The 11,145-nt window shown below is 40.3% G+C and overlaps 1 pseudogene; it reads right to left on the bottom strand.

Moving 5' to 3' along the window:
• Positions 1–4,927: 4,927 nt before the first annotated feature.
• On the bottom strand, positions 4,928–10,876 carry LOC102864134 (annotated as a pseudogene).
• Positions 10,877–11,145: the final 269 nt, after the last annotated feature.

Below are 11,145 nucleotides of genomic sequence, written 5' to 3'. Positions count from 1 at the left end.
AAAATGGGTGACTCTGGAGGACATTATCCTGAGTGAAGTATCTCAGTCACAAAAGGACAAATACTGCATGGTGCCACTGTTGTAAAACAGGACTGACCTTGGGGTTGGGGAGAGACTGAGAACGATGGGTTCAATAATGTATACTGCATTGAAACAGATGAAGGAGAAAACTGTTTAAAAGGGATATGTGATTAGGTATTTTTGTCATGACAGGAGTCTAGAGTGAAGCCTACATGGTGGAGTGGACCTGGGGGAGGGTTTGTAAAACAGTGAAAGAATTTTTCTTTTACTTTTCCAAGAGGGTAGTGTACTAGGGGGGAAGGCTGGGAGGGAAGAAAAGTGCAACAATGAATGAATGGAAATCCAAAGTCTCTGTAAATTTTTACTGAAATTAGTAATAAATTTAAATAAAACAAACAAACAAAAAAGGCAAAGATTCTCACCACTGGACCAACTGGCAGTACCATGATAGATGGATAAGAGATTGAGGTTGTAAACAATTACAGCTTACTCAGCTCCACAATCAACACTCTTAACACCAGCAGTCAGAAAATCAAAAGGTGAAATGCATTGGGTAAATCTGCTGTCAAGGATCTCTCCAGAGTGCAACGATTTCAGTCTAGAGACTAAGGTGTGCCTAAATGATTTTCACAATTACTTTCTATGCATCAAAGATCTGGATAATAACTAAGAATGACAGAAGAATCTGTGCCTTCAAATTGTGGTGCTGGAGAAAAGTCCTGAATGTACCATAGACCGCCAAGAAAACAAATAGGGCTACCTTCAAGAACGTGAAAACAAATTTAGAAGCTAGGATTTTGAAGCTCTGTCTCACATACTTTGGGCAAGTGGCCAGGAGAGACTGGTCCTTGAAGAAGGACATCATGCTCAGAAGTGTAGAGGGACAGCACAAGAAAGGAAGACCCTAGATGAGATGGATTGATACAGTAACTGGGGCAATGGGGGTTGGTGTGTCAAAATGAGTGAGACAGGCTCAGGATAGGGCAGAGTTCAGAGGTGCTGTATGTAGGGTTGCTGTGGGTCACAGGTGACTCGATAGAACCTAACAATAAAAACAACAAAAACAAGACCTTAAGCTGACCTAAGCCATGAGGCAGAAGGTCAAGGGGCCTGCAAGTACACTGGAGAACTGGCCTGACAGAAATTGTATCCTCTTGCCAATATTAACTGCAATGTGCTCACTTGTATAATAGACCATATAACTGTGAGTATGGTTCTGTGATATGCGTGCACGTATTGCCATGGTTTTGGAACCCAGTAGTAGAGCAGTACAATTGGTATTTGAATCAGTAGTAGTAGGTGCAGGAGTATGTAGGCTACATTTGATCATATGGAAATTGGTTTTGGATTGTAGATGTTGCTGATGGTGATGGTTCCCCTTTGTGAAGTTAATAGACATCAGACTTTTCCAGCCCCACACTACCTTGACTCTTTTTGCTTCCTGAGTGCAATGAAAAACTTGAACAAAAGGCATAGAACCAAAGTCTTTTAGAATTGTTAGGAGCTATCCAGTTGGTTCCAATTCATAGCTACTCTGTTCACAACAGAACAAAAGCTGGCTCAGTCCAGGTCCATTTCCACAAGGAGTGCTGTGCTTAAACCTGTTGTGTTAGCCATTATGTAACTCATAGGTGCCATTGAGTCGAGCACAACCTATAGTGACCCTATGATGATCTGAACCCTGTCCTAACCTATGCCATTCTCACACATCTTAACACACTAGAGCTCATTGCGGCAGTCACTGTGTTAATCCACCTGATTGAGGGTCTTCCTCTCCTTCACTGACCCTCCACCCTTCTAAGCACCATGTCCCTCTCCAAGGAATAGGCTTTCCTAGCAATATGCCCAAAGCATATGAAATATAGCCTCATCAGTCTTGTCTCCAAAGAACACTCCTGTTGTACCCTCTCCGAGACATATTTATTTGTTCTTTTGGCAGTTCATGGGATGTTCAGTGCTCTTCTTTAACACAACAGCTCAACAGCATCAATTTTAATTCTGTCATCCTTGTTCATTGTCCAGCTCTCAGATGCATAGCAAGTGATTGGAAAGATTATGGCCTGAATCAGATGCACCTTAGTCCTCAAACTAACATCTCCTCAATAATTTGAGAGGTCCCTAACTACATAATTTCCCATTGCAATATATCTTCTGATTTCCTGACAGCTGGTACCCAGGGTGTTAATTGTAGACCCAAGTAAGATGAGGTTTTTGACAGTTTCAACCTTTTCTTCATCTATCATGATGTTGCCTACAGATCCACTGGTAAGAATCTTTGGGTTTTTGACATTGAGATGCAATCCCTATTGTAGGCTATATTCTTTGATCTTCTGCAACAAGTGCTTCAAGTCCTCCTCACTTTCAGCAAAAAAGTTTGTGTCATCTGCATAATGCAGATTATGATGAGTCTCCTCCAGTCCTGATGTCACATTCCTCTTCATAGAGTCCAGCTTCTTGAATAATTTGCTCAGCACAGATTGAATAGATATGGTGAGAAAATAGAACCTTGATGCTCTCCCTTCCTAATTTTAAACCACATAGTGTTCCTTCCTTTGCTTTGTTCACACAACAACTCTGGTCTAGGAATAGGTTTTACATGAGCAAAATTAAGTGCTCTGGGATGCCCATTCTTCTCAATGGTAGCCATAACTTTAAATCAGATAATCTATGCTGGAAATGAAAACAGAATGAGAATAGTGTTGCATTTGTAGTAAAAAATCAACCTCAAGTTTTATTCTGAAATACAAAGTTGTGAGTGATAGAATATTATCCATATGTATACAAGGAAATCCCATTAATATGACTATAATTCAAATATACACTCCTACATCTCAAGCCAATGAAGAAGAAATGGAACATTTTAACCAGATCTTGCAGTCTGAAACTGACCAAACATGCAGTTAAGGTGCATTAATAATAATAATTGGTGACTGGGATGCAAAAGTTAGAAACAGTGAAGAAAGAAATAAGGCTGGAAATATAATGATCCAATTTTTTTTAAATTTTTTTAATTATCATTTTGTGTATGTGTGTCTGTGTACCGTCAGATCAGATCTGATTGGTACAGGAGGAGATTGTCCCTCCTTCCCCGGCAGAGCATCTGGTGGATTCAAACCATGCGTCTCTGGGATTGCAGTGCAGCTTCTTGCCACTAGGCCACAGAGCTCCCCGATCCAATTTTTTTATCTTCAATGATTTATTCACAGCAAATACCTTTTATAAAAGACATAAATGATGACTTTATACATGGATCTTACCTGATGGGGATTCATAGGAATCAGATTGACTACCTCTGTGATAAGAAGCATAGAAAAAACTCAATATTGGCAGTTAAAACTACATCAAGGATGAACTGAGAGTCAGACTATCTATCAATTACTCATGTGCAAGTTTAAATTGAAGCTGAAGAAGATGATACTAAGTCCATAAGAACCAAGATGTGATTTTGAATCTATTCCATTTGAATTTTAAGATCATCTTTAGAACATACTTGAAGCATTGAACACCAGTGATCAAAGATCAGATGAGTTGTTGGGTGATATCAAGGATGACATCCATGAAGAAACCAATGTGGCATTACATTGAGAGAGGAGAAAAAAAACTCAGATGGGTTGGGGGGAAACTAAGAAAAGGGGGCAAATAATGTACACTGCATTGAAACAGATGAGGAAGAGAACTGTTTAAAAGGAATTTGTTGTTGATTGCCGTCAAGTTGAGGTCAACTCATAACCACTCTCTGAACAAAAGACCTAATGCCTTTCCATAGCTATTGTTGTTTCTCCAGGTTCATAGTTTCTAGAGGCATGTGGTTTAGGAATTGGATGCCACTCCTGCTTCCAAACCTGATCTTGAATTAATCTGAGAGTTCTACCAAACATTGCCCATGATGGGTAATCATTATACCGTATGGCACACCTATGGCATTCAATCTCTTCTTCACTTATCAAACCTGTTTACAACTGGGAGCTCCACCAAACACTGTCCACAATGGGAAACCATTATGGTATTTGATATCCTCATGGTACAAGGTTCAGCATCACAACAAACCCATATTGCCTTATATAGCACATTGATAAAGAGTTATGTGCAAAGTGGAAGAATGTTCCTCCAGAGATAACAGCACTAGTCTCATTTAGCAGTGGTTAAGTGTTGTCAAGTCAAATATGACCCAGAGTAAGCTGATTGTGGAACAGACCATCAACTACTCATATGCAAAATCAAATTAAAGGTAAAGAAGGTTAAATCATATCCATGGAATCAAAATTTAGTCTTGAGTCTACCCCTCCAAATTTAAAAAGCAACTCAGAAAAAGGTGGTTTTTTTTACAAATAAACATGCATTTAATTAATATTATTTTACAATATTTTAATATTTACTAGAAACTATATACAATATATTTTTATCCTATCTTACATAAAATAGCCCCTACGAAATTTATATACGTTAGAAGCAAAAAGCTAACGTGGTCCAATATTATTGGCTATTTTCTGATAGAAGTCATAGCTCGGCGTCGAGAGAAAGGGTTTCAAGAGGAATTACCTAATTAGGTGACTGGTGAGAAACAGGTTGCTGGATGTGGATAGAACAAGGAACCATCAATACCCCGTTTCCTCCTTAGTCACCTTTATGGATTCCTATCCATGACTCAGGAATCCCATTACAAAGATGTCTCTCTCCCCCTTAGGTCCAGTTCCAAATATTTTATCCCAGCAGCATCAAGACAGATCATCTCTTTTCCATGCTCAGAGTAGGAGTGAGATTAGTTTGACTACAGTTCCCAATAACTCAGAAGTAAAACAAAGCAATCTGGGTTGCCCTTGTTTAGCAGTGAAAGATGGTCAGAAACACTTGTTTGGAAAGTGGGAAATTTAAATCCTCCAAAGTCAGATGGTTTTCCAGAAAACCATCAACTGATAGACGTAGGTTCTGTTTTCCCATTTGCTGTAGCCACTCCACTTTGAGGCACTACTGCATGTGCTTTTTCAGAGTTTCGGGATCCCTGGGATCTGCATCCATCTACATCCATCTGCATCTGGCCCAATATATCCACTGGGCCTTCAGCAATTTCTTTAACTGAATGATCTTCAAGGCTTAGCGAAGGATCAAAAAGTAAGGGTGAAGGAGGACACTGCATTTCATCACCTACAACATCCAAGTCATCACTGAACTCCAGAGGTAAACTCTCAGTGGGCTGAAGCTCAGCAGCACTCAAGTACAGATCCATGGGGCCCGGCTTCCAGATCGTCTGGCACAGACAGTACCTGCTCGGGCTTACACATCTGAGGAGGCAACTGGAAATGCAGGGGGCAGCAGGGATCCTCAGAGAGGCTTACAGGAACTGGTTTGTTGCAGGGTACCTCTTCTGACCCCTGGCAGCATTTGAAGAGAACCTGATTCATATCCTGACAAATGTAACTAGAGTCTGGGTCCTTCACTTTCAGTCCAGTGCTGTCTCCATTAGCTAAAGAGTTAACAGGTCACCAATGGCAATCGCATGTTTCTGAGTAAGGCAATGTCTGGTCATTGGAAAAGACTGATTGGAACAACGAACGTCATCCACAAATGCCAAGCATCTCTGACTGGAATGAGTTGTATGGGCCTGGTGAGCGGCACCGTCTGTGGCCAGCATTCTGCGTTCCTTCAGCCGTCTGTGTAGTAAGGCTTCCACTCCATAGCACTGACGGTATCAACGGAGACATTGTACTTGTTTTAAATTCTCATGTTCTTTAGCCAAGAGTCCCTCTGGGCCAGTAAGGAGGCTACTACCTAGAGCTTCATGTTCTTCTTTCCAATTATGTAAATAACGGCGCTTCTTTTCTTTGAGCAGATGCTGAAGTCGTTTAAACTGATCAACGTAAAGGAACTCAGAAACAGGTTTGAGGCCTTGAACACTAATGAACGAAGACCAGATGAGTTTTGGGAAGATACCAAGAATATCATTCATGGAGAATGCAAAAGGTCATTACAAAGAAGGAAGAAGAAAAGACTCCAATGGATGTCAGAAGTGACTCTTAAGTATTGCACTCGAGCTTTGAGAACCAAAGCCAAGGGAAGAAATCAAGAAGTTAAGGAGATGAATAGAAGATTTCAAAGGGCATCTTGGACAGACAAGGCAAAGTATTACAGTGAAATCTGCAAGGACCTGCAGTTGGAAAATCAAAAGGGATGAACTCACTCATCATTTTTTAAGCTGAAGGAACTAAAGGACAAATTCAGGCCATGAGTTTCAATGCTTTAAGGATGCTATGGGTAGAATATTGAATAATTTAGAGAGCATTAAAAGAAGATACAGTCATTTTACCAAAAAGAATTGGTTGACACAGAAGGATTTCAAGAAACAACATATGATCAAGAGGCAATGGTGATGAAGGAGGAAGTTCAGGCTGCTACCCCAGGAACTAATGGAATACCAGTTGATGTATTTCAATATAGAGATGCTGCACTGGATGTGCTCACCAAGTTGTGACAAGAAGTCTGGAGGACACCTACTGACCAACTGATTGGAAGGGATCTATATTTATTCCCAGTCCAAAAAAAGGTGACCTGACAGAATGTGGAAATTATTGAATATCATGTACTAGCAAAATTCTTCTGAAGATTATCCAGAAATGACTAGAAGAGTACATTGGCAGAAAGCTACAAAAATACAAGATAGATTTAGAAGAAGTCATGGCATTTAGAGACATTACTGTCAGTATCAGATGGATCTTGGTAGAAAGCAAAGAGTACCAGTGGAATATCTATCTGTGTTTCATTAACTATACAAAGGCATTTGACTGTGTGGATTACAACAAATTGTGGTTAACCTTGAGGAAAATGGGAATCCCAGAACATTTGATTGTGCTTATGCGAAACCTATACTTGGACTAGGAAGCCATTCTCTAAACACAGCAAGGAAACATTGCCTTGTTCAAAATCGGGAAATGGGTACATCAGGGATGCATCCTGTCTCCATATCTTTTCAATCTATATTGAAGAACAGATCATTTGGGAAGCAGGGCTTTATGAGGAGGAATGTGACATCAGGATTGGAGAAAGACTCACCAACAAATGACAACATTGCTTGCTGAAACTGAAGAAGACCTGAAGTGCTTGTGCAGAAGATCAAAGACTTTCAATATGGAATGAAGCTCAAGACGACAGATTCTCACCACTGGGCAATTGGCAGCACCATGATAGATGGAGAAGAGATTGAGGTTGTTAGCAATTACAGTTTGCTCACATCCACAATCAACACTTTTAACATCAGCAATTAGGAGATCAAAAGATGAATTGCAGTGGGAAAATTTTCTATCAGAGACCTCTCAAAAGTACTGAAAAGCAATGATGTCAGTCTAGAGACTAAGGTGCACCTAATCCAGGTCATGGTCTTTGCAATTACTTCCTATGCATCAGAAAGCTGGACGATGACTAAAGATGACAGAAGAAGAATCAATGTCTTTGAATTGTGGTGCTGGAGAAGAGTCATATACTGTCAAGAAAACAAATAGATCTGTCTTGGAGAGGGTTGTTAGTCTGGGCAAAGAGAAGAATGAAGAATTCAGAACTCAAATGTTGATGGCCTTGCCTGCTTCAGATAAGAAGGCAAATGACCTTGCCTGCCTGGCTAAGCTAGCAGGTGGCTCATAAATCAGAATGGAATGTCCCTCCCTAAAGACTCTGTTTATAAAAATCCTCCCCAGTAAGTTCACAGTGTGACTTCCCATTCTGCCTCTCCAGGATGAGGAACTCACCCAGGAGCTCCCCTTCCACACCCCCCCCTTTAAATAAAGCTGCATTAAGCTTTCTCTTGTTCTCTCTTATTTCTTCTTTAAGTCCACTAATCTAGCCTAACCTAACAAGGGTTAAACCAAGTTTCTCCTTGGAGGCTAGAATTTTGAAGATCCGCCTCACATACTTTGGGCATGTGGCCAGGAGGGACCAGTCATTAGAGAAGTATATCATTCTCAGAAGGGTGGAGGGACAGCAAATGAGAGGAAGACTCTGTATGAAATGGATTGATACAGTGACTAGGGCAATTGAGGCTGCTGTGTTGTAATTAGTAAGACTGGCTCAGAATAGGGCAGGCTTCAAAGCTACTGTATATAAGGTTGCTGTGAGTTAGAAGCAACTTGATTGCACATAATAATAACAACAGTAGTCACTTACTGGGTGAAAAATCTCTTCATCTCATCCTCCAAGCCAAACAAGAACTGTGTCCAAGATTCCCGCTCTTTTCCTACACCCACATCATCCAAGGAGCATCTGAGGCTACAGTGCCAGGTATACCCAGGATTGTGTATGAGGTCACTTCCACTTCTGTGTCTGTGGTTGAAGAGGAAGCTTTTGCAAACTACATAGAAACGATCTCTAATTTTTATTCTTTTTTAAAATTTTATTTTATTATTTTTGTGTGAGTGTACCGTCAAATCAGATCTGATTGGTGCAGGAGGAGATTGTCCCTCCTTCCCTGGCAGAGCATCTGGTGGATTTGAACCATGCACCTCTGGGATTGTAGTTGCAGCTCCTTACCACTGTGCCACCAGAGCTCCCCTTAATTTTTATTCTTAGATAAATGACTACAATTTATAAAGTGAACTAATTGGATACAATGTACTAAAATAAAAATTGCATTTTTGCAAGCAGATACTTATAATATAGATGCAGATAAGAATGGGTTATGCAGGTTATACTAATGGTAAAGATAATAAAGTAATTAAAACTTACTTGACTTCCGTTCAACAGGCTGAATTATATGCTATTATTCTGTTATTGCATGATAAAATTTTTCTTTTAATATAGTTACTTAAATCAATGATATTGTTTTATAGTTTCTACACTCAGTTGGGTCACCCTTCTTTGGGATGGGAACAAATATAGATCTCTTCCATTCAGTTGGCCAAGTGGTTGTTCTCCAGATTTCTTGGCACAACTTGGTGAGCACGTCCAGGGCAGCATCTGTTAGCTGAAATATGTCAATTGATATATCATCTATTCCTGGAACCTTATTTTTTGCCATCTCCTTCAAAGCAGCCTGAATTTCTTCCTTCATCATCATAGGCTCTAGCTCATATCTTGTGCCAATTCCTTTTGATACAGTGACTCAGTATATTCTTTCCATCTTCTTTTAATACATCCTGGATCATTTAATATTCTGCCTAAAGCATCCTTGATTATAGCAACTTGAGGTTTGAATTTGTTCTTCATTTCCTTGAGCTTAAGAAATGCTGAGCGAGTTCGGCCCTTTGGATATTCTGACTCCAGCTCCTTACACATTTCATTGTAATATTTTACTTTATCATCCCGTGGTGCCTTTTGAAATCTTCTATTCAACTCTTTAGTATCTTGAATTCTTCCTTGCACTTTGGCTTCTCTGCGCTCCAGTGCAATTTTCAGAGTCTCTTCTGACATCCGTTTTGGTCTTCTCTTCCTCTTCTACTCTTCTGTCTTTGCAATGACCGTTTGTACTCTTCCTGGATGATATCCCCTTTTTTTTCCGATGCAAGAACATTAGGGATTTTATTACAAGTTCTAGAGCAGGGACTCTACACACACCAATGCAGCGGCCATGTGGCAGAGCCCCAAGCACTTCGAGACAAGGGTTTTTATTGGTGCTGGGAGTGGCAAATACTGAGCGAGGGGTGGATGATACCCTTGATATCGTCCCACAAGTCTTCTGGTCTTTGCTCATTAGTGTTCAAGTGTACAGAACAGATTATCCGAGAGGCTGGGCTCTATGAGGAGAAGTGTGGTGTCAGGATTGGTGGAAGATTCATCAACAATCTGCGTTATTCAGATAACACAACCCTGCTTGCTGAAACTGAAGAGGACCTGAAGCACCTGCTGTAGAGGATCAAGGACTGCAGCCTTCAGTATGGATTGAGGCTCAATGTCAAGAAGACAAAGATTCTCACCACTGGACAAATTGGCAGCATCAGGATGGATGGTGAAGACATTGAGATTGTTCCCAGCTTTAGTTTGCTAGGCTTCACAGTCAACACTCTCGGCACCAGTAGCCAGCAAATAAAAAAATGTATTGCGATGGGGAAGTCTGCTGTTAGGAACCTTTCCAAAGTACTGAACAGCAACGGTGTCTCTCTGGAGACTAAGGTGCATCTGATACAGGCCATGGTCTTTGCTATCACTTGTTATGCATCAGAGAGTTGGACAGTGACTAAGGAGGATAGAAGGAGAATTGATGTCTTTGTGCTGTGGTGCTGGAAAAGAGTATTGAAGGTACCATGGACTGGTAGGAAAACAAACAGATCCATCCTGGAAAGGGTTAAACCAGGCGGCTCCTTGGAGGCAAGGATTGTGAGGCTCCGTCTGACATACTTTGGACATGTTGTAAAGAGGGACTGGTCCTTGGAGAGGGACATCATGCTTGATAGGGTGGAGGGACAGCGCAGGAGGGGAACACCCTCTATGAGGTGGATTGATTCAGTGACTGGAAAGATTATGTCCTGAATCTAAGAAAACACAAGAATTTTTTTTTAAATGGAACATTATATACATTACTGGTATCCCTTATAATCCCCAAGGACAAGCTATAAATAAAGGGCTAATTTGAGTTTGTAAACTTTGTTGAACTCAAAAGAGGGGAGATGGGATTAGGACAAATATCTCCTCAAACTATTTTACACAAAACCTTATTTACTTTAATTTTTTAAAAAGCTAATGAAAAAGCATAATGATTACCCATTATGTACAATGGTTGGATGAGCTCCCAGATTGATTCATGTTGAGAAGTAGAAGTAGCATTCACTTCCTAAAGTAGGTGACTCTGGAAACTCTACAAACTCTCATAAGTATACAGAAAAGATATTAATAATAGAAAAAAATTCAGGTCTTTTCTGCAAAGCTTACTCTGAGTCATATTGGACTCGACAACACTTAACCAGTTATAAATGAGACTAGTTATATCTTAGTGGTGGTTTCATCTATTAACATAACTAGTTATGTTATATCTTGGAGCAACATTCTTCCACTTTGTGCATTACTCTTTGTGAAATGTGCTATGCTAGGTAACCTGGGTTTGCTATGATGCTAAACCTTGTGCCATGGGGATATCAAATACCAGAATGGTTTCCCATTGTGAACAGTGTTTGGTGGAGTTCCTAGTTGTAAAACAGGTTGGGAAGCAGG

Source organism: Elephantulus edwardii, unplaced genomic scaffold (genome assembly GCF_000299155.1).
Source record: "Elephantulus edwardii isolate Elephantulus edwardi_28Jun2011 unplaced genomic scaffold, EleEdw1.0 scaffold00234, whole genome shotgun sequence".
In the NCBI taxonomy this organism is placed as follows: domain Eukaryota; kingdom Metazoa; phylum Chordata; class Mammalia; order Macroscelidea; family Macroscelididae; genus Elephantulus; species Elephantulus edwardii.
The sequence above is the reverse complement of the archived record's forward strand: the minus strand, read 5'-3'. Positions and strand labels throughout refer to the sequence as shown.